At 43.6% G+C, this 21,090-nt stretch overlaps 1 protein-coding gene across 1 annotated transcript in view; it reads right to left on the bottom strand.

The window, feature by feature from the left end:
* ACO1 (aconitase 1) overlaps positions 1 to 1,354 on the bottom strand; it is a 49,039-nt gene extending 47,685 nt beyond the window's left edge. Inside the window, exon 1 of the mRNA XM_084629733.1 lies at positions 1,209 to 1,354. The gene's annotated coding sequence lies outside the window, so the exon portion shown is untranslated. The remainder of the gene's footprint in view (positions 1 to 1,208) is intronic.
* Positions 1,355 to 21,090: the final 19,736 nt, after the last annotated feature.

Here is a 21,090-nt window from a genome sequence, read left to right as displayed (position 1 = left end):
TGGGCTGAGGTCACAGAGACTCCATATGGATACAGAGGTCTGCCTGCATGGATCAGTGTGCAAGACTAGGCCTTTGTGTAGATATATTGCATGGGTAAGATATAATTTGACTTCAGTTAAAACAGGGAGCTTTTCAAGTATATGTATATACAGTGGCTTTTAATATTTAATAATATATATAAAATTTAGAACCCAGAGTTAAATTCTCAATATTTTTAAAGTTACAATATTTTATATTTGTGTTGTACCCTGAAAAAGTGGCAGGATCACCCACTAATAACTAGAAGTCCTGCTAATTTGGAGATCTGTTTCACTTGGAATAGGAAGAGCGAACTATGCAGTCATCCCAGAAACACCAAAGAAGTCAATGGAGTTACTCTGGATTTACACCAGCGTGACAGCAGATAATTGGGGCCTGTGTGATTACAGCCAGTTAAATTAAAATCCCTGCCACTCCTATTTTATGGATTTGAAGTATCACCTTTTTCCTGGGGGAAGGAAGCAGCAAGCAAGAGAAGGCCACAGACCTTTGCCTCTATTTCTGGGAGACACCCCTCCATGGCAGCAATTTGACTTAAAAACACTGATCCCTGCCAGAGCTGGAGACCAGAGCTCATGTGACCAGCCTTCCCTCCAAGGGGCCTAAGAGTTTTGTCCTCCCTTCTCAAGGGGGCATTACAAGAAAATTCACGAGACTGAAACTCACACAAGGGGCGGGGGTGAGAAAGACGGAAGAGCTCAGCAAGACCAACGCTGCACGCCCCCGGTTATAAAAGCAAAAAGAAACGCTGCTCAGGCTGACAAACAGGGTAGTGGGGGGGGGACCCCAGGAAGGGAGGAGGAAGGATACAAATTTGCAAAGACTGTCCAGCCAGGGACACCCCCTGCCCGGATCGCCGGGAGAGGAGAGGCCTGTGCAAAACACGAGGGTTCATTTTAACCAGCACACTTCTCTCATCCCCGGCCCTGCGGCGCAAGCAGGAGGCAACCCCCGGGCCCCAGCCAGCGGGTCCAGCCCCCTCTCCCTGCGGGAGCCCCCAGAACTGCAGATGAAAGGCGGGGGGAGAGGGAGAGCCCCGCTGGATCCAATTTAAGCCCGTTTCGGGCAGGAGCCAGCACGGGTCAGCTGGGGACCCCCAAGGAGCGGATCCTGCGGCCCCCGGAGCAGGCCGGGGGCCGGTTCCGCGAGCGGCCGCGCCCGGACTCACCCGTGCAGCGCGCTGCGGGCCGGCCCGCGGGGACGGGACAGAGAGACGCCCGGCCGGCCGGGGGGAACCTGGGGCAGTAGCCGCCGCCGCCGCCTGCCTCGCTCGCTCCGGCCAGGCTCCTCCCCTGCTGCGAGGGCGGAGGTGTGGGAACCAGCGTCAGCTGCTTGCCCTTGCCAAGGGCTCCCTTCTCCCGCCCGCAGCCAACTCCTGAGCGGCGCCAGACCCCAAGCGTACCCCTCCCAGCGCCTGGGGGGCACAGGCCGGCGGCTTCAAGGTCAGCCTTTCAGGGGGTGTGGGGTCCCGTCCCGTCCCCCCATCCCCCTATTGACATTTACTCTGCAAAGACAGAAGAGGTAGCCCTGGCGAGGAGCAGCCCAGATGATGGTTGGTGTGTGTTGAGAGAGTGCAGACGGGTAAGGGAGTGGGGCAGAGACATCTTACTTTACTGTAATACAAAATTTCAGTGCCCCCTAACCTCCACCCCCCCCCACACACTGTATTGTGTGCCACCCCCACTCACACCCAGCAAATTAGAAACACTCCACTGATCTCCCCAGCGACTTGTGTAACACAGGCCATAGGGCTGCACTAGGATTCCTCAGGGGGGACAATCCCAGAAACCATGCAACTAAACAAAAGCAATTCAGGGTGCACTTCTGCACTAACCAAAGGGGGTTCCAGATGAATGGTCTCTCAGCTCTTACACCTCACACAGCCCCTGTTTACCAAAGGGAAATGGCTTAGGCTTTTACCTACCAGCTCAGCCAACTCACCCAGGTTTTGAAGGCACTTGTGCTCGGACAACAGGTGTTGCTGATTTGAAGAGGGGCCTTGCACAGGTGTTGCTGGAAGCCCAATTTGGCCTTCAGAACCTTTCTTTTGAGTGACCACACATGAGAAAGATAGCCACCACCACCCCTCACACACACACAGCTTAACTTGGAGCCCAGGGTGAGTTTGCAAGGCTGGCTCTTGGAAAACACATCTTGTTACCTACAAGCTGGTCAAATTTAATGTCACAATGCCATTACCATAGAGTCACTTTCTAGGATACAGCCACCTGATCACACAGAATGTGCTATGAGTGGGGCCAACTTCAGGTTGCTCTGGGAACCTTAACCTTCAGTTTTCTGACTTTATAAGTTGGTTGTTTGCCATTTGGCCCCTATGCTGGCAAACTCCGGTGCTCATGTCCTGTCCTGTCAAGCTCTGTGTGGGGTGCAGTGGGCCTCTAGCACATAAACAGCTAAAGGATCAGGGCCTTATTCTCCATTTTTAAAAATAGCTCCTCACCCCATTAACTTTTCTTTCTGTCTTAAACTTGTGGATCAAATTCTGCAGTCCTTACTCACACAGATCTCCCACTGACTTCCATGGAAGCTTTGCCTGAGGAGGTACAGTACAGCCAGTCCCTATGTTTACTAAAATCATTTCTTTACTTGAACATTGCTATGATACCGATGGTGTTTTACCCCCTTCAGATTATGCAGTGTATATTGGGGCCTGATTTTCCAGACTCTCATACTTGTGAGTGACATTATGTATGAGCAGAGTCCCACTGAACTTGATAGAACTACCCACAAGAATAGATTTTCTCACATATGGAAGTGTTTGCAGAATCAGGCTGACAGTGTGTGTGGTTAGTTCATGAGGAATTTTACACACAGCAAGTGTATATTTTGTTTTTATAGCTAAATAGATGGCAATATTTCTGAGACCCATTTTTGGTTCTATTTTTACAAATTTATCCAACGTCCACACAGGCTTTAAGCACGTGACTGCACATGACTGTTTACAGTTAGCATAGAGTTACAATTTATGGGTTTGAGTGTGCAAACCCTCATTCTAAGGAACAGTCCTGTTGATTTCAGTGAGATCATTCATATGAATAAGGACCATCCACATGATTAAGCTTTTCAGGATCTAGCCCTGCTTCTGTTCTGTAGATGAGGGTAAGAAGTAATGCCTTAATAAACACTGCAAAATGGCTCCGGTGCTGGTGACAGGAGAAGCTGGAGAATTCCCTAGACCCTTTAGAACTTTTCTCAAAATCCCAGGTGCTTCATGTATCATCAAGAGCATTTTAGTTGTTCATGGATTTTGTTGATTTTGCCAGTAATAAAACATCTGTAACTTCATAATAAGATAATCATTCCAATATGTGCATCACACAGTGATTATTTAGTTAATATTAAGATCAACAGTGCTGCGAAATAAATAACTTTGGAACACCCCTTTTTCTAGAAAACATGGTGCCCTCCCACTCCTTCAGTCCTGCCAGAATACAAATTCCATATAAGTCAATAAGCCTATAGATTTCTAGACCCAATAAATAATAATCCTTAACTCATACATAAGGCTTCCTCTCTAGGTCTCAAAGCACTTTACAAAAGAAGGTAAGCACTGTTAGCATTAAAGAGGAGACAGAAGCAGAGAGAGGTGAAGTGATTTTCCTAAGGTCAAACAGAAGTCAGTGGCAGAGGTGGGAATGGAATCCATATGTGCTGACTCGTGGTCCAGTGCTCTATCCCTTAGACCCCACTACCAGCCTTCTTTTGCCATTAGACATCTCCAAAGCACTTTGTCACTTTGTTAGGCTAGAAATATGGCCAGTGCTTGCCAGCGATTCCATCTGCAAAGCCTTATTTTCACAAGTCTTTCTCTGAAAAAAGAAGAAATTCCTAACTTTCTACCATATGATACATTAACAAAGGGGTGCCCGAGCAGTTGTATTTGTGTTATATATACTATATGTATTGTATATATTTTTAGTCTCATGGAAAACCACTTGTCTTGGTTTTATATGTTCAGCAGCAGGACAAAAACGGTTTTGGAAGGATGGGGTCAAAAGATAAGGTTTACCCGGAGGACCACTGTTAAGGGTGTGTGTATGCAGTGCTGTTGTAGCCATGTGGTCCCAGCATATTAGAGAGACACGGTGGGTGAGGGAATATCTTTTATTGGACTAACTTCTGTTGGTGAGAGAGACAAGCTTTCGAGCTTACACAGAGCTCTTCTTCAGGTGTGTGTGTGGTAATTTTGGTCTATCAGACTTGACTGTTCTTTCAATGGGTCTAATTTATGGGATTTGGATTCTCCCATTTCAAGTGGTGGTGGTTTGGGTCTCATGGATACCCCCCCCCACCCCCCTGGTACAAAGCGGATGGTGGGAGGTTGCCTCTGTGATGCTGCAGAATCCACTGCCCCCCCCATGCACGGGAAGGGGATAGGGTTGGAACCAGGGTGTCACGGTTCCTCCCCCACTCTGAACTCTAGGGTACAGATGTGGGGACCTGCATGAAAAACCTCCTAAGCTTATCTTTACCAGCTTAGGTCAAAACTTCCCCAAGGTACAAAATATTACACCTTGGACTGGCCGCTACCACCACCAAACTAATACTGGTTACTGGGGAAGAGCTGTTTGGACGCGTCCTTCCCCCCAAAATACTTCCCAAAACCTTGCACCCCACTTCCTGGACAAGGTTTGGTAAAAAGCCTCACCAATTTGCCTAGGTGACTACAGACCCAGACCCTTGGATCTTAAGAACAATGAACAATCCTCCCAACACTTGCACCCCCCCTTTCCTGGGAAATGTTGGATAAAAAGCCTCACCAATTTGCATAGGTGACCACAGACCCAAACCCTTGGATCTGAGAACAATGAAAAAGCATTCAGTGTTTTACAAGAAGACTTTTAATAAAAAATAGAAGTAAATAGAAATAAAGAAATCCCCCCTGTAAAATCAGGATGGTAGATATCTTACGGGGTAATTAGATTCAAAAACATAGAGAACCCCTCTAGGCAAAACCTTAAGTTACAAAAAAGATACACAGACAGAAATAGTTATTCTATTCAGCACAATTCTTTTCTCAGCCATTTAAAGAAATCATAATCTAACACATACCTAGCTAGATTACTTACTAAAAGTTCTAAGACTCCATTCCTGTTCTGTCCCCGGCCAAAAGGACTACAGACAGACACAGACCCTTTGTTTCTCTCCCTCCTCCCAGCTTTTGAAAGTATCTTGTCTCCTCATTGGTCATTTTGGTCAGGTGCCAGCGAGGTTACCTTTAGCTTCTTAACCCTTTACAGGTGAGAGGAGCTTTCCCCTGGCCAGGAGGGATTTCAAAGGGGTTTACCCTTCCCTTTATATTTATGACACAGGGCATGCACATTCCTCCGTCAAGTGCCACAGACACGCCCCACTAATGCTATTACAGCCCCAGCCCAGGTGGTGCTTGCAGCAGAGAGGTCAAGTATTAACTGGGCACGGAGAATAATGCAGCCCTCACCCCTCATTCACAGTAGCAGGGTCAAGTTTGTACTAATGCAGCTCACTGTCTGTTGCACAGGTAGGTACAAGGTGTGATTTGGCAATGGTGCTAATCCCTCACCTTTCATCAGCAGAAGAGTCACCCGGTGTCTGGAAGTAAGGGTTGCATTGAAATGGTGCCTGGCTTTAGGGTTCGGTTATGGGGACCACCAGCCATTAACCTGGGAAGTGCTGAGGCAAGTCACATGTTGTGCTGATGCAGGGACACAGGCCATAGTTCTGCTAGCCAGAACAGATACAAAAAGAGTAGGGTGACTTTCTCCTTGCCATGATGGGACCCCAGAGCCTGTAATTTCCTGTTTTCTGTTTTTGTTTTTAATAACACTTCACAAAAGATAAAATCCAATGAAATCCATGTCAAGCCTTCCTCCTCTCCTCAGTGTTTGGAAATTCACTAGCAAGTGCTATTGAGAAAGCCCCTGCTCTGCACTCAAGTCCAGGAGAGAATGCCCTGTCAGGCTACTCATCACCTGATATCCTGAAAGCCTATTGGATTGTGTCACTGTATCTACCCACTCCCTATCCTCCCCATACCCAATGTGACTTGTGATTTTGCACAATCATTTCTGTGATCAAAGGTTCAATCCTGTGCGCACTTAGTCATGTGACTTGTCCTTACCCAACCACGTAGTTCTGTTGTATGCAAGTTCACGCCGTAAATCACTGCCCTCGATATGAGAGAATGTTCAGATCGGAAGTTTAACTGGAAGCTCACCAATGAACTCATGTTTAAGCCTTAGTTTCAGAGTAGCAGCCGTGTTAGTCTGTATTCGCAAAAAGAAAAGGAGGACTAGTGGCACCTTAGATTAGTTCATCTCTAAGGTGCCACAGGTACTCCTGTCCTTTAAGCCTTAGTGTTACTCATCCGCTTCCTGCCCCGTGTTGCATACGGTTTGGAAATGTTGCCATGCAACTGCTACCCAAGTCTTAAAGCAAAGAGCATCTGACAAAAAGGTAGTTAGAAATATAAAAGTGGGCAAAAGTTATTATAATATTTAATGTTTGCTGCTTTTCTGACTGAAAGATCTTTTATTAAACTGATCGTACATCCCTTAAAAGAAACTATTGGGGGTGGCAGAGTTTGGGGAAAGAGACTGTCATTTCTCTCTGATTTAAGCATTCGTTTTTGTTTTTCTTCCTTTGAGCAAACATGGGTTTAAATGACTTGCTTTTAAAAACAAACAAAAGCAAAGTAAGGAATCATTTACATCATTATGGGTATATTTATACACAATTAGCAATGATGTTGAAAGAAACAATTGAGTTTTGCCCTCTGGTGGTCAAATTGGTATAGTACAACAGGCAGTGAAGGCTCAATGCAGGAGAAAGGGCATCTTACTATTTATTTGTATTGTGGTAGCACCTAAGAGCCCCAGTCATGGACCAGGGCCCCATTGTGCTTTATAATATAACATTTTGTATGTCTATAGCACCTGCATCCATAGATCTCAAAGCCTTTTAGAAACATGAATAGCTTTTAGGCTTACAAACCCCTGTGAAACAGGAATGACAGCTCTTATTTTACAAACTAGGGAGGCAAAGCAAGGTGCACAAGACAAAGTAACGAGTCTGCGGCAGAGCCAGGAAGAGATACCAGGCATCCTGGCTGTCAGGCCTGTGCTTTAACTGAAGGCCATCCTGCCTTGCACTTACTGCTCTTACAGAATTTTCTGGATAAGGAAGAAGACGGTCCTTAAAGCCTCCCATCTCTGAGTGGCTCCTAACCTCCATGTTTAAGGAAGCAGGAGAGATCTAAAATCTGCAAAGGGAAGGTAGCCTGTTCCTACTGAGATCAATGGGACAACTCGTGTAATGACAAGGGAATGATGGGGGGAGAGATAGCTCAGTGGTTTGAGCATTGGCCTGCTAAAGCCAGGGTTGTGAGTTCAATCCTTGAGGGGCCATTTAGGGATTTCGGGATTGGTCCTGCTTTGAGCAGGGGGTTGGACTAGATGACCTCCTGAAGTCCCTTCCAACCCTGATATTCTATGAATTCCCATCTGCCCCCTGAAGTCAGTTTCAGTCCCCTTTACATTGCTGGTGTGGTGTAAAAGGGACTTAATCTGGACTAAAATATGGTGTATGGTATTTATAAAAAGAGACACATTAGAAAAGCATTAGCTGTTTGAACTGTTAGTTTGTAAACAACATGTAATGTTGTACTAGCCTGTACATGTGAACAACTGCCTTCTGCTGGACCAGTACTGTTATTATACAGTGCCTAGAGCAGGGATCTCAAACTCAAATCACCACGAGGACTAGTACATTGTCCCAAGGGCCACATCACTGAAACCTTTTCATAAAACAATACAAAAGTATAGTCAAAAATGAAGAGTAATATAGTATGGTATTAAAAGTCAGTGTATTAACTTTTTTAAAACTCCTGAATCTTTTTTAAAAATCCTGACTCTCAGGATTTGCTATATGGTCAGTATTTAAAAAAACAAAGCAAAACATAATAAAACAACAACTGGAAGACCTTTATAGCCTATAGGATTTCTATTTAAGTATGTACAATAGAGTACCTGAATTTGAACGTATCTTATTGAAGAGGCTGAAGACAAGGGGTTAATTTATGCCAATGCATAAATTTAAGCTCAGTTAATAAAAATCTTAGTCTGTTTGCAGACAATTCACAAACAGGAAGAAGGCTATAATGACCGAATAGTTCACCCGACTCTGCTGTCAAACAAGCACCTTCTCCTGTTATAATGAGAGATTAAAGGTCCCTCCCTCTGCCCCCAGCCGCGCCCCCACTCCACCTCTTCCATGAGGCCCCACCCCTGCCCTGCCTGTTCCCACCTCCCATTCCAACTCCTTCCCCAAAGGCCCCGCCCCAACTCCACCCCTTCCCTGCCCCTATTCCAACCTCTTCCCCAAATCCCCGCCCTCCAGAATTTGGTTTACATACCCTATTATTTTAAAAAAAAAATTCTAACCAAGCTTCTCTTCAGCTGTAAAGCCATGAATTTGGAAGCAGAAAGTCAGGAGTTTTATCCCTCAGACACTCAGGGTATAGCTCAAGTAGTGTCTGTGCATGCATGCCACCCCAGGATCATTCCAAAGACACAGTTAGGACGAAGCTACTCCATCCTCATATGCTTCGAAAACCTGCATATGGAAGCTCTGATGAGAACTAAAAAGATTCCAATAATCTTAATGGTACTTTGTTCAATGTTGCTATTTGATCAGTTAACCCCTTTTCGAAAGAGACTGCTTTTAACAAATGTCACATTTTTATACACTTGATCTTTCCTTTTTCTAACTTTGCATTTTTATAATAATAATTCGTATTATTATTATGAACCCTGGTATGAGCTCCAAATAGGTCTGCCTGAACAGAGCTCAATGCAGCATCCAGAGCTAAGGCTCTCATCCTGCAAAGTATAAGGCTCCCGTCCCACAAACGGGTATGCATGTGCTTAAGTGTTTATAGTGTTGGTGCTTTATTCACAGGCTTAACTTTACATACTGAATGGTCCTTTAACTAAAGGTAAGCACATGAGCAAGTCTTTGCAGGATCGGGACCTACCTCTGCAAACTTCTGACTTTGAAATGCTGTGCATTGAGTCAGACTGATTTATGTAATATTAGTGTTTCCCTTTTCCATCAAAAGGGGTGGATAAATTATATACCCTATGTTTGGAAGAGTGGAGTTTGTAAGACTTTGAAACAAGACTCTTGCAACACCTGTGCCTTTGAAAAACTGTTGCAATATAATGTCCACAATAGCATTTCAAAACAAATGAAAAGGAATTATATTCTGTCCAAGTGAGTTACTAACTTGAGTGGATGGAAAGCAGCTGACTTTACAGAGGGATAAGTAGGCTTCGGGGTTTCTGGAGTCCTCCCACTTGCAATCAGTTTTACAAGAGCAAAAGCCTATGCACATCAGTCAATACTATTAAGTCGGACTAGATAGATCCGGGTTTGGTGAGTCTCAACCGTGTTCTATTAAATTCTGTCACTTCCAGTTACACATTTCTGATTTTATTCTGGTTTAAACCAGAAGTTGCTTCACTTAAAGAAATAAATAAAAGGGAAGGATAGGGAAAAGCTTCTTACATATATAGAAAGGAGATAGAATAGTATCCTCAATTTAATGTATAGTATTTACACAGCTTGCTTACAGCTTACTACATTTGGGATCACACACACATACACCTCTCCAGGTCTCTATTGATGAAAATCAGCACCATAAGGACCTGACCCTCACAGGTATTTAGGCACTTAACTCCTATTGATATCAATGGAAATTAGGTGCCTAAATGCATCTGAGGATCTGGGCCTAAAAGATCAGAATATTTCTTCAATCTAAGCATAAGTAGATGAGGTTGTGTGTGTACAAGGGGAGAAATAAACATACCAGTTTCCAAATTCCTGGTGCCCTTTCTTATGAAACAAACTTTCAGACGTCAGAGTTACTCCCTAAATTAAGAGGGCAAAAACAAACTTTATATCTATCTTATCTAATTATGTACACTTGAAACCTCCCTATTGTTAGGCCTTGATTCAGCAAAGTGCCCAGGTCCCTTCAACTATGTATCTTAAGCATGTGCTTAAAGTTAAGCAAGTGCCTAAGTGATTTACTTATTTGGAGTATGAAAAGGAAAGCTAGTTGGCCCTGCCAATTCTCTGAGCACGGAACTCTGACTGACTTCCATGTGAATGTCTTGCAGGTTGAGTCTCTGGGACAGATTCTCAGCTGATGTAAATTGTTATGGCTTCACTGAAGTCTAGGGAATTATGACCATTTATGCCAGCTGAGAATCTGTCCCTGTATTTCAAAATAATCTTCCCCTGCAGAAAAGTATTAAAGCAAAATATAAATCCAATGAATAAACGAAACATCATTATTGTAGGGACTAGAAGCAACTGTGATAGATGTTTAAGTCTCTCACTTATGGGACTTATTGCAGAAAAGCTGTAGGACATTAAAACTGATTAAATTATAGTGGACACAAGAGTGATTTAAAAATAATTGTGGACATATTTAGGTAAAATGAAGGTCAGTTTGCAAGCAGTTTAAATAAGATTACTTTAAAAACAAATGTGATTTTATACCACAAATGAGTAGCTTGAAAATAGCCATCATGAGAAATGTATTGGGAATAAAACTAGGTTGGAAATAATCGGGAATTGGAGGTAAAAACCAAGTTGTATTGAAAGGGAAGATGGGAATTATGAGTAAGTAAGATGAACAGAAAACCGTATAAAAGCAGTCAGAGTTGAATCACTTTATTAAAATGTTTAAAAAAAAACTGCGGGCAGAATCTGCTGAAAATTCATTGAATACATCACCTGCCAGAAATGTTGGAAAACTTGCTGAATAATCATCAAATGTTAAGTTGTCTTTTGGTTGACAACTAAGGATGCACAGAAAGACATGACCAGATTCTCTTCAGTGTAGCTCCACAGATGTCAGTGAAGCTATGCTGATTTACATCAGCTGAGGATCATGTCTAGGAAGTTTCACTGGTTTATTGGTCGACTCCCCCACTTCCTGTCTGATACACTGGTGTGACATCCCTCGTGCCCTGGTGCGGGGAACTTCTTGCAAGAGGGGCTTACCAATACTGTAGCAGCTGAACTGCAGCTGTTCCTAAGTTTGGAGCCAGAGGGCAGACAGGAGCACCCCTTTCTTCACTCCTTGCATTGAGTTTGGAGGCAATGAAAACGTGAGGGGCTTGCACTGACTTTAGAGGGGGCTGGACTGGGCCCAGAGTGAGGGTTATGCAAGAAACATTCCTTCTGAGTTATTCTGAGTGTCAGTATGTCATTTGAATACAGCGGTTAAGATCGTACTCCAACAGCTAATAAAGGTTACTGAAACAGCAAAAGAAAATGTTTCACTTAGAGGGCTACCAGCTAAAGGTAGCTTTAACCCATCTGTCTCTGTGAATTTATGTGCCTATTTAAGCCTTGATGGTAAATTACCATTTTTCCCCTGAGGCAACTCCAAAATTTACAAAAGGGCAGGGTAGAAATTGGCAAATGCAAAGGCAGTTCAAAAGCCAGGAGTTCTCATCCTCTCTCTTTCTTTTTCCTTCCTACTCTCATCACATTTATGTGGGAAATTTTTTTTATCCAGAAGGAAATCCCACTAATTTCCCCAAAGTGTGAGAGTGACGGAACAATACATTCCCATCCTGAAATCAATCATTTTACACCTATCCCAAAACCAAACAAGTATTTTTAATTGGCAGCTTTAAAGAACAGCTGGCACATTATGGAAAACAATGAAAACCATTCCCCTTGGAAAGAGTTGTGCATTTTATATGCCTATACACAAAGAAACATTGAGGTTGCAAAGCTAAGTACTGACAATACCACCCCTCGCACAACTTTAACTCTGCTCCTTGCATGTGTGCACTACGACACAGTCTTTAATTACCTGGAATGATAGGTCAAACATCTTCCATCAAATCTGTATATCAGTGGAAAACTAGATTTTCAGTTAGATTCATTTTTTCACAGAGTCTGCTTTTTGTGGAAAATTTTGACATTTCCAAAACACATACTTCTCCCCCACCCCCAAACAAAACGAAACCCTGGACATGTGAAAACTGAAATAGTTCATGCAGAAACATAAATAACTTGATTCAAAATAGCACTACAGTGTCCCACAGCAGATGTAGTTCAGGAACCTTATGCCTCCATTCTCCTATGTGGGATGGGCTGTCTGGCTGGACTACATCTCCCATGACACACTGTGGTCAGGGTCTCCTATGACATACCCCCTCCCCTCACAAAAGGGGAGAAAGTGGTGCATTATGGGGGAGATGTTGCTCTAATGATCACACAGTAAAGTATTCACAAGACCTCACCTCACTGGCCACACAGGCTGGAAGGTGCACAGAGAATGAGGTTCATTTTTTTAAAATCCTCACTGTCTCTTTCACATCTTCCAATGCAAGGACTGATTCTATCATCCTTACTCACGCTGAGTAGTTGCATACCCCGTGGTTAGTCCCAGTAACATTGCTCTGCAGGGGTCAAGGTGGTAATGCCATTATAAACCCCTGTTTTGGTCCCCTAACAACCATTCCTCATTCACCTTCAAACCTGCACACTGAATGAGGAAGTGTCCTTCAGAAAAATTGTGTGATCATGTGATTATTGCATTGTGACGGATATATACCAGGGGGCTAAGCGAGCAATCTGAACGTTGACATTTCCAGATACCAAAGAACTCCAAATCTGGAAATGTCGAAGTTTAAGTTGCCAGCTCAGCCCCCTTGTATATAAGAAAAATACTAAAGCAAATACATTCCCCCATGCAGCTCTAACTGCTAGACCACATCAGAACACTTGGACATGTATAACAAGCAGACTCAGTGAAGTCAGAACTCCTTAACTGCCATGCCTCATTGCACGCCAATTTTATATACTGCCTGGAATGAGGCAGGGCTCAACATGAGCATTTTAGGGATGTGAATTTCAAAAGTGCCCAGCTTTGGCCTAATATTGCTCCCTTTGACCTTAATGAGAGTTTTACCATTGACTTTCATGGAAGCAGAGCTAGGCTTATGATGAGCTCTCTAGAAAATCCCACCCTAGGAATCTAAACTCTAAACCCAAACATAACATTAACCCACTGAAGATGATTACATTGTTTCATCATTGAATTATGAATAAACTGCGAAGCCTTAAAAACTGAGCAGTCGTTCTTTGATCTTTAGAAAACTTGTTAATGAACAGTCTCAAAAGTGCATTCAAATATTTGCTGGCAATCTGAATTTCTCAAACCTTCAGTGATTTGTGTTTGAAAGGGCTTCAAATAAACAGGCGAGAGAGCAGAAGTCTGTTGGGGAGAGTAAACAGAACTTTTTATAACCTAAATAAAGTTATTTTAGTTTGTTTTAGTGACTAGACAGAGTCATTTTAAAAAGTATCCACTAGAACAGCTGGACCATGAAGAAGAGGTTAAACAGAAAACCAGCGGACCCTTAAAAATAGACATTTTGCACTTCAATAAGGACATTTTTTCCTAATAGCTAATCCTAGATATTTATGCTGTCCTGTACTTGAGTTGATGTAATGAAATACATAGAGCTAGATTCTGCCATGCTTACAGTGAGTAGTACCTTACTCTTTGATTAGTCCCAATGGCATTACTAAGCTTGAATAAGGACATCAGAATTCAGCCCATAGAGAACATTAAAGTTAATTGGCTCAATCATGAGTGGTGCCAAACTCACAGGCATGCAGCCAAGAAAGGGGAAGAGGTAAAGGTGTCTGGCTCCAAGCCAGTTTCCTACGGCTGGTGATCCTGGGGCCTGGCACAAATTAGATCTTATGGCAGCTGGAGGGTTCTCCTTAGGTGCCATTCCACTGGCCCAATGTCACTACAGCACAGCGTGTTTCAGCCACTCTCCCTGCCATCCCCCTCCAATGCCAGAACATCCCTACATGGGAGAGTGAGGGAGGAATGGGTAGCATGAAAAGTTGCCTACAGCTGCAATATAACACCAAGGGATTCCCTTATGACAGGAGACTCCTTAGCTTCCCCTTTAAGGCAGATTCAAAACCCCTTAGCATTGTGATACAACCTGGCCTGGGGATCTGCCCCAATGAGACTATCTAGGATGTTAGAAAGGTTTCAGAGTAACAGCCATGTTTGTCTGTATTCGCAAAAAGAAAAGGAGTACTTGTGGCACCTTAGAGACTAACCAATTTATTTGAGCATAAGCTTTCGTGAGCTACAGCTCACTTCATCGGATGCATACTGTGGAAAGTGTAGAAGATCTTTTTATATACACACAAAGCATGAAAAAATACCTCCTCCCACCCCACTCTCCTGCTGGTAATAGCTTATCTAAAGTGATCACTCTCCTTACAATGTGTATGATAATCAAGGTGGGCCATTTCCAGCACAAATCCAGGGTTTAACAAGAACGTCTGAGGAGGGAGGGGGGTAGGAAAAAACAAGGAGAAATAGGTTACCTTGCGTAATGACTTAGGCTTGAATAGAGCCTGGGAGTGGCTAAGTTAATTGTATCCAATTTGCAAATGAATTCCAATTCAACAGTTTCTCTCTGGAGTCTGGATTTGAAGTTTTTTTGTTGTAATATAGCAACTTTCATGTCTGTAATCGCATGACCAGAGAGATTGAAGTGTTCTACGACTGGTTTATGAATGTTATAATTCTTGACATCTGATTTGTCTCCATTTATTCTTTTACGTAGAGTCTGTCCAGTTTGACCAATGTACATGGCAGAGGGGCATTGCTGGCACATGATGGCATATATCACATTGGTGGATGTGCAGGTGAACGAGCCTCTGATAGTGTGGCTGATGTTATTAGGCCCTGTGATGATGTCCCCTGAATAGATATGTGGGCAACGGGCTTTGTTGCAAGGATAGGTTCCTGGGTTAGTGGTTCTGTTGTGTGGTATGTGGTTGGTGGTGAGTATTTGCTTCAGGTTGGGGGGCTGTCTGTAGGCAAGGACTGGCCTGTCTCCCAAGATTTGTGAGAGCGTTGGGTCATCCTTCAGGATAGGTTGTAGATCCTTAATAATGCGTTGGAGGGGTTTTAGTTGGGGGCTGAAGGTGACGGCTAGTGGCGTTCTGTTATTTTCTTTGTTAGGCCTGTCCTGTAGTAGGTGACTTCTGGGAACTCTTCTGGCTCTATCAATCTGTTTCTATCAATCTGTGATATATGCCATCATGTGCCAGCAAGTACTCCTTTTCTTTTTAGGATGTTAGAAAGAATCATGTTTATAAGGTACATTCTGATGGCCAGGATCACTGCGCTGTCTGCAAAGTGATGGGCAGAAACCTATCCAACTGCTCTGATTCTTGTGATACTGGCACAAAGCCTTTGAATTACTGCTTCAAAGAATTCATTTCTTTTTACAGGCGTGCTTGAGGGGGCTTAGAGAACTGCCTTTGGGCCAAGCCATGGGGATATTTTATTGTCTAGTATAAAGGGAATATTCCATGTGCAGCTGTTGAATATTCCATTTGTCAGGAGTGAGGTAGCACAAGTAACCTGTGCCACCTTCTCTTCACAGTCATTTGCTCTGTGCACATGGGGTAACGTTTACTTCTATTGATCTACATTGATGGCTTTATGCTGCAGCGTGTCATGGTTCTACTTCCAGGCTTATTGCCTGATGCCTGGCGTCTTGTACGCTTGTTTACATCTCAGCAAAGTGGGTGTGAAATGGGCCTGCTCTGATCTGGCAGCATCCGCCCTGCATTCACTTTGTGTGACCTGTGTGACTCTGTGACCTGTGCGAATTGAGCTGGTGATCTCAGTTTATCCCTAGCAGATGGGCATTCACAACGCAAACATCTCTTTCCTGAATAGCATGAATCTGCCATTGATAGGAGTCTCAGGCCAAAGACCGAATGGGTGTAGAGAATGAATTATCCCCTTCTCCGGAGCAGGACTGCGGCACAGTTGCCTGCGCAGTGGGAGGAAACTTGCAGTGCCACACGTGTAAATACAAAGAGGGCTGTAATGAAATAAAAAGAGCAGCGTCCAGAAGACACCTGTTCATGTTCCAGTGCGACTGTATCACTCCCCTCAACAGATTTGTAAGTTACTTTTTGACATAATGCACAAGGCTTCGATTATGGTAAGCGGTAGAATATACCAGCAGTAAGTATCGCGTAAGCTAAAATTCTGCAGGTGCTTTCAGCCTATGGGAAATGGCAAGCTAATGTTTTACAGGCTGCAAGACAGCCGTTATGATACCCATTCTGCTTCCAAGGTCGGGCCCTGCTCGTAGTCTGCACAGGACTCTAGCTTTGCTGGAGAACAGAGAACAAGAGTAAGAGTCCCCACCCTCGGCACACAGCACAGCCCTCATCTGCTCTTGTACCCCTGCCAATTTCCGGTGACCAAGTAAGGCCAGATTAAATACTATCGTCCTTTGCCTAGGGCCACAGCTCCTGAACTAATGGGATCAGCTTTAGAATCTCCGTTTTAAAACAAATGATGTTTGCAGCCCTTATGCTTGCAGAGAGAACTTTGGAAGAGTAAGAGAAATGTAACAATTTCAATGATGGTGGTCAGCAACTGGGACGTGGGCATTCTGACCTATGGGGTAGCACCAGAGTTTGGCCCAGTAGTGAGAGCCAAGGCCAGGAGTCAAAGCCAAGGGTCAGAGCTGGAGTTAGAAGCTGGGTGAGAGAGCAGGGGTGGAGCAAGGCTAGGAACAAGGTCGGCACAGGAGCAGTTGCAGATACAGAACAGCCAGTGACTTGTTGGTGCTTCTGTTGGGCTTACGTCCATGCCTGCTGGTTCTCTTCATCCAGTCATGGGGTTCTGCTGCATCTCATCTCTGTTCATGAGTCTGCTTGCAGACTCAACAAGCTAGTCCCAGGCTCAGCTGCAGGCCCTCGTTCTTGACAATGTCTGCCTGAGTCAGCAGCCAGCCTGAAACAATTTCTCCGAGAGGTGTGAACTGCCCAATTCATTCCAATCAAGTGTTAACTCTGAAGCCCACTGATCCCAGTGAGGAGACCCTCACTGCTGCCACCCCTCATGGCTCTGCTGCCTGGTAGTGGAAGGGCTCCCTCCCCACAGAATCCTCTGCTCTTGTGGGAGGGAGTGGAATCCTCCTTTATAAGTGCTGAACACCTGCTGTCTGAAAAAAGGCCCCCTGAGCACCCAAAATCACTGCACATTTTAAAAGACAATTAGACCTTGATGCTTAGTCAAGATATTATGAAAATCAGCATTGATCCAGGCTCTATAGCTTTTAAAAACAAATTTGAATAATTTGGTCATTCCAAAATATTTGTTTTTCAAAATACCTGGATTCCATGGTGTTGGTCAGTATTTCTGTCCAGTTTCCTTCACTCACAGTTGCCTGTGTTTCAGACTAAATTGAATCCCCAATTCTGGGATAACTCAAGACACTCTAGGAATTATTTTGGGGACGTTCTATGGCTTGAGTTATACAGGAGGTCAAACAAGATGATCACAATGATTCCTTCTGACTTTGGAATCAACAAATCTCAGATTTCTCAACAGACTTGAAACCAGAGGACTTACTGGATTTTGGAGGTAGAGCAAAAGCCATAATACATAACTGAAGGAAACAGAAGCATAGACCACAAATTCGCAGCACTTTGCAGATTTTATACCTAGTCAGCCATACCCACACTCATTCAAAATTCTGTGTGCGCTATAGGGAAACTCTGGATATTCTCACCCCTAGGGCTAGCTTGGAGCGATGCAATCCATGTTTAGGACCAAAGGCACAGTTCTATTTAAAATAAGCTTTTCCATGCAGCTTAGTGGTTTGGGGTATACCTACATACTGCAATGTGGACACTTACTGCTGCGATGGGTGGGATTCTTCTGGTGCTGCAGTAAATCCATGTCTCTAAGAGGCGGTAGCTGGGTCTATGGAAGAATTCTTCTGTCAACATAATGGTGTCTACACTGGGGCTTAGGTCATCTTAATTTCATAGCACAGGGTGTGACATTTTCCACAGCCCTGAGTGATGTAGTTTGGCCAACCTAACTTTGTAGTATAGGCCAACCCTTACACGACAAGTTTTGCCCAAAGCAGATTAAGATGCTCGAGACCTTGAAACCTGACCCTGTCCAAATAATTCCTGGTTTATTATTGAAATCCTGACAGACCTTCACTTACAGCAGAGGTAGCTGTGCGTGCCTGTAGAATACTCAAGTGGGAATCAAAAGTAAAGAGCCCATCCATCTGATATTTCATGGATTTATTCTTCCTTTCTTTATGCGTGTGCTGGCTTCTGTTGGCATAAATCTTAAGATCTTTCTTGTACAGGTGGCTAGTTTAATTATGTAAAGTAAATCTATTGAAAACAGCTCAATAAACATTAACAAGAAACCTGTATTTCTGCAGTGGGCTCTGGGAACTTTTCTGCAGAGAAGTGCAACATTACATTAGACCATTAGGTGGAGCTATTGTTTCACTCATTATAAAAGAAGGTGCCCTTGCCAGTAGGGAAAACATGGCAAAATACAGCTTCACCATAAACGTGGAAATAGATATACCTAATAATAGAAGCATGGAAACTGAGTTACTTAGAGGCTTTAACAAAGAAAATGAGCTGAGGATAGGAGCATAATTTAATTCCATACTTCCTTCCCATCCCTCTCTTCTGACACAGATGGGCATGTATATTTTGTACATTGGCTGTAGGTAAATGTAACATGTTTGTCATAAAGCAGAAACCTCTAACATCCTAATTTGTGGACACAAGAAATATATTTTATTAATAGGGTTACTTTGCTAGCACATATTTAGGGTCAATCTGATTTTGATAATGTCTGGATGTTTTTCAGGACACAGTTGAAAGTGTGCTACTACTCCCTTAACAGCTCTCTAAAGTAAGTTATCAGCATGGATTTGAAAGCAGGAATCTGCTTCTTTTCACAGGTATTCCTTCCTGAGAGCTTCCAGGCATTATGATGCTTCTGCATTGCAAATGTACTGAGTCCTTGAAAATTTATTCACTTTCAGTGACTTCCACTGTATGAAGATTCTTTTCACCCCATTCAGTTTGAGGAAAATTATGTTAAGAAGATTTTACAGTCCACTTCTCTTGCAGCTGGTGTCATGTTTGCATAGAAACCCTCCCACCAACCCGCAACTGCTTCCTACTCCACAATCTCTCCAGTACCACCTCGCCTCTGGTAGTCCTTTTCCCTTTTAGCCTATACACTCAGTATTAAATGGGATATTTCTATCCTGGCATATTTTGCATGTTCCCGTCCTCATGCAGAAAATCATGCAAATGAGTGTCAAGCAGTATGTGAACGTCCAGCATTCATCAGAGTCACACTACCCTGAAGTCAGAACCTGGGCACTAAGCATAGACATCAAAGCTATTCTGATCCAGTTTGTTCAAATGTTATCCTCTGTGTGATGTCCACATCACTGACAGGTAGAAAAAAAGCAGCCCAGCTGGACTGTCAGAAGAGGAGCCAGTGTCTGAGATTATATTTGAAAGGAAACCCAGAAAGTAGCCATGGGCTCGTAATCAATGGTTTGTCCATTAATCTCCTGCTAACCCTCCCACCACTGACAGACAATAAGGCAACATGTTCAGACCAATGCAGCCAACCTCACAGCAGTCTTCAATCCACTGGATTTTATTGCCAACTACCGGGAGCTATTGTGTAAGGCTCCCCCCCTTCTCCCTCACACCTGAAACACAAAATACAGAGGGGGAGGGGGACACAAAGGAAGGGTCTAAAGATGGCTGCTTGTGATTGGCAGTTGGCCAAATTCACCCTCAGATTGACTCCATTAAATCTGTCGGGCCAGATCTTCAGCGGACATAAATCAGCAGAGCTCCCATGTCTCCACTGCCGTATACGGCAGTGGAAGATCTGGGCTAGGAGCGTTACACCACGGAAGAGTCTGTCCTATTTTTTCTTTGGTCTTCTAAGTCATAGGTGTTTATTTTTCTGAAACCTTCCACCCCCCCTTTTGCCCTGTTCTCCCCTCTTTCCCTACAGTTAGCACTACAAAGCCAATATAGCTAAGGAAAAATGAGCTGAATTCTGCCTCATGCATCATCAGCAAAATTGCCTGTTAAATTCTAACTTCAGAATCTTTATTGTTGCTAATGATGTTCAAAGCGGAAAGAACGGCGCTTAATTTTCAATAGGAGGGTGAGATACATTGCTGGCAGTCAGAAATATCTTCTCTTTTGTCAGTAAACTAAGCAGATATGACTCTAGATGATACCTTTAGGATATATTGTAATCTTTCTCCACACATTACTTGTATTTGCATTTACAGACTGTAATTTGCTATGATGTGAAGTGCTTTGCGAGACATTCGTATGAAAGATTTCTACAAAGCAAGCAAACACATGTTTAGCTGAGTTATAAAACTGAACAAATGTGATCTGGAACTCATTGGGGGGAATAAATATGGAATACTCAGATGTCACTTTCTCAATACTTTTTCTAGTTCTAGCTGCACAAAATGTTATGAAATAAAAATATACAGATGAGCTACAGGCTGAGGAAGGGAGAGAGGCAGATTTAATCAAATCCTCAGCTAGTGCAAATTCATACTATAGCTTCGTAAGAAAACAGCACAATGTTGCTTTACACCAGTGTGACATTCCCCTGGTGTTAACTGGACCGGTGATCTACTAGGTCACTCCAACCCTTGACTCTGGGAGCCAGTCTTACCCTGCTCTGCTGTAAGAACCCCCACTCCTGGGCTGTTCAAGCACAGCCTCTGGCATGTAAACTGCTTAGATTGTGCAACCGAATGACACTAGCCAATATCTCCGGTCCCGGATACAACCCTAGGAACCTCCGTCTTGCAGTGTCCAGTTATGCCTGCTGGACACTGCAAGCTTGCAAGTTCAATTTAACAAAGAAATTTATATGCACCAGGCTTGTTATCCCAAGGGGAGTCTCTGACATGCTTCAAACCAAATGCACTGCTTCAGGTAGAACGAACACATGCATTTGTTAACTACAAAGATAGATTTTAAGTGATTATAAGTCAAATCACAGCAAGTCGGATTTGGTCAAATGAAATAAAAGCAAAACACATTCTAAGCTGATCTTAACACTT

This window comes from Lepidochelys olivacea, assembly GCF_965140295.1.
Source record: "Lepidochelys olivacea isolate rLepOli2 genome assembly, chromosome: 5".
Classification (NCBI taxonomy): Eukaryota; Metazoa; Chordata; order Testudines; family Cheloniidae; genus Lepidochelys; species Lepidochelys olivacea.
This window is presented reverse-complemented; position numbering and strand designations above follow the sequence as displayed.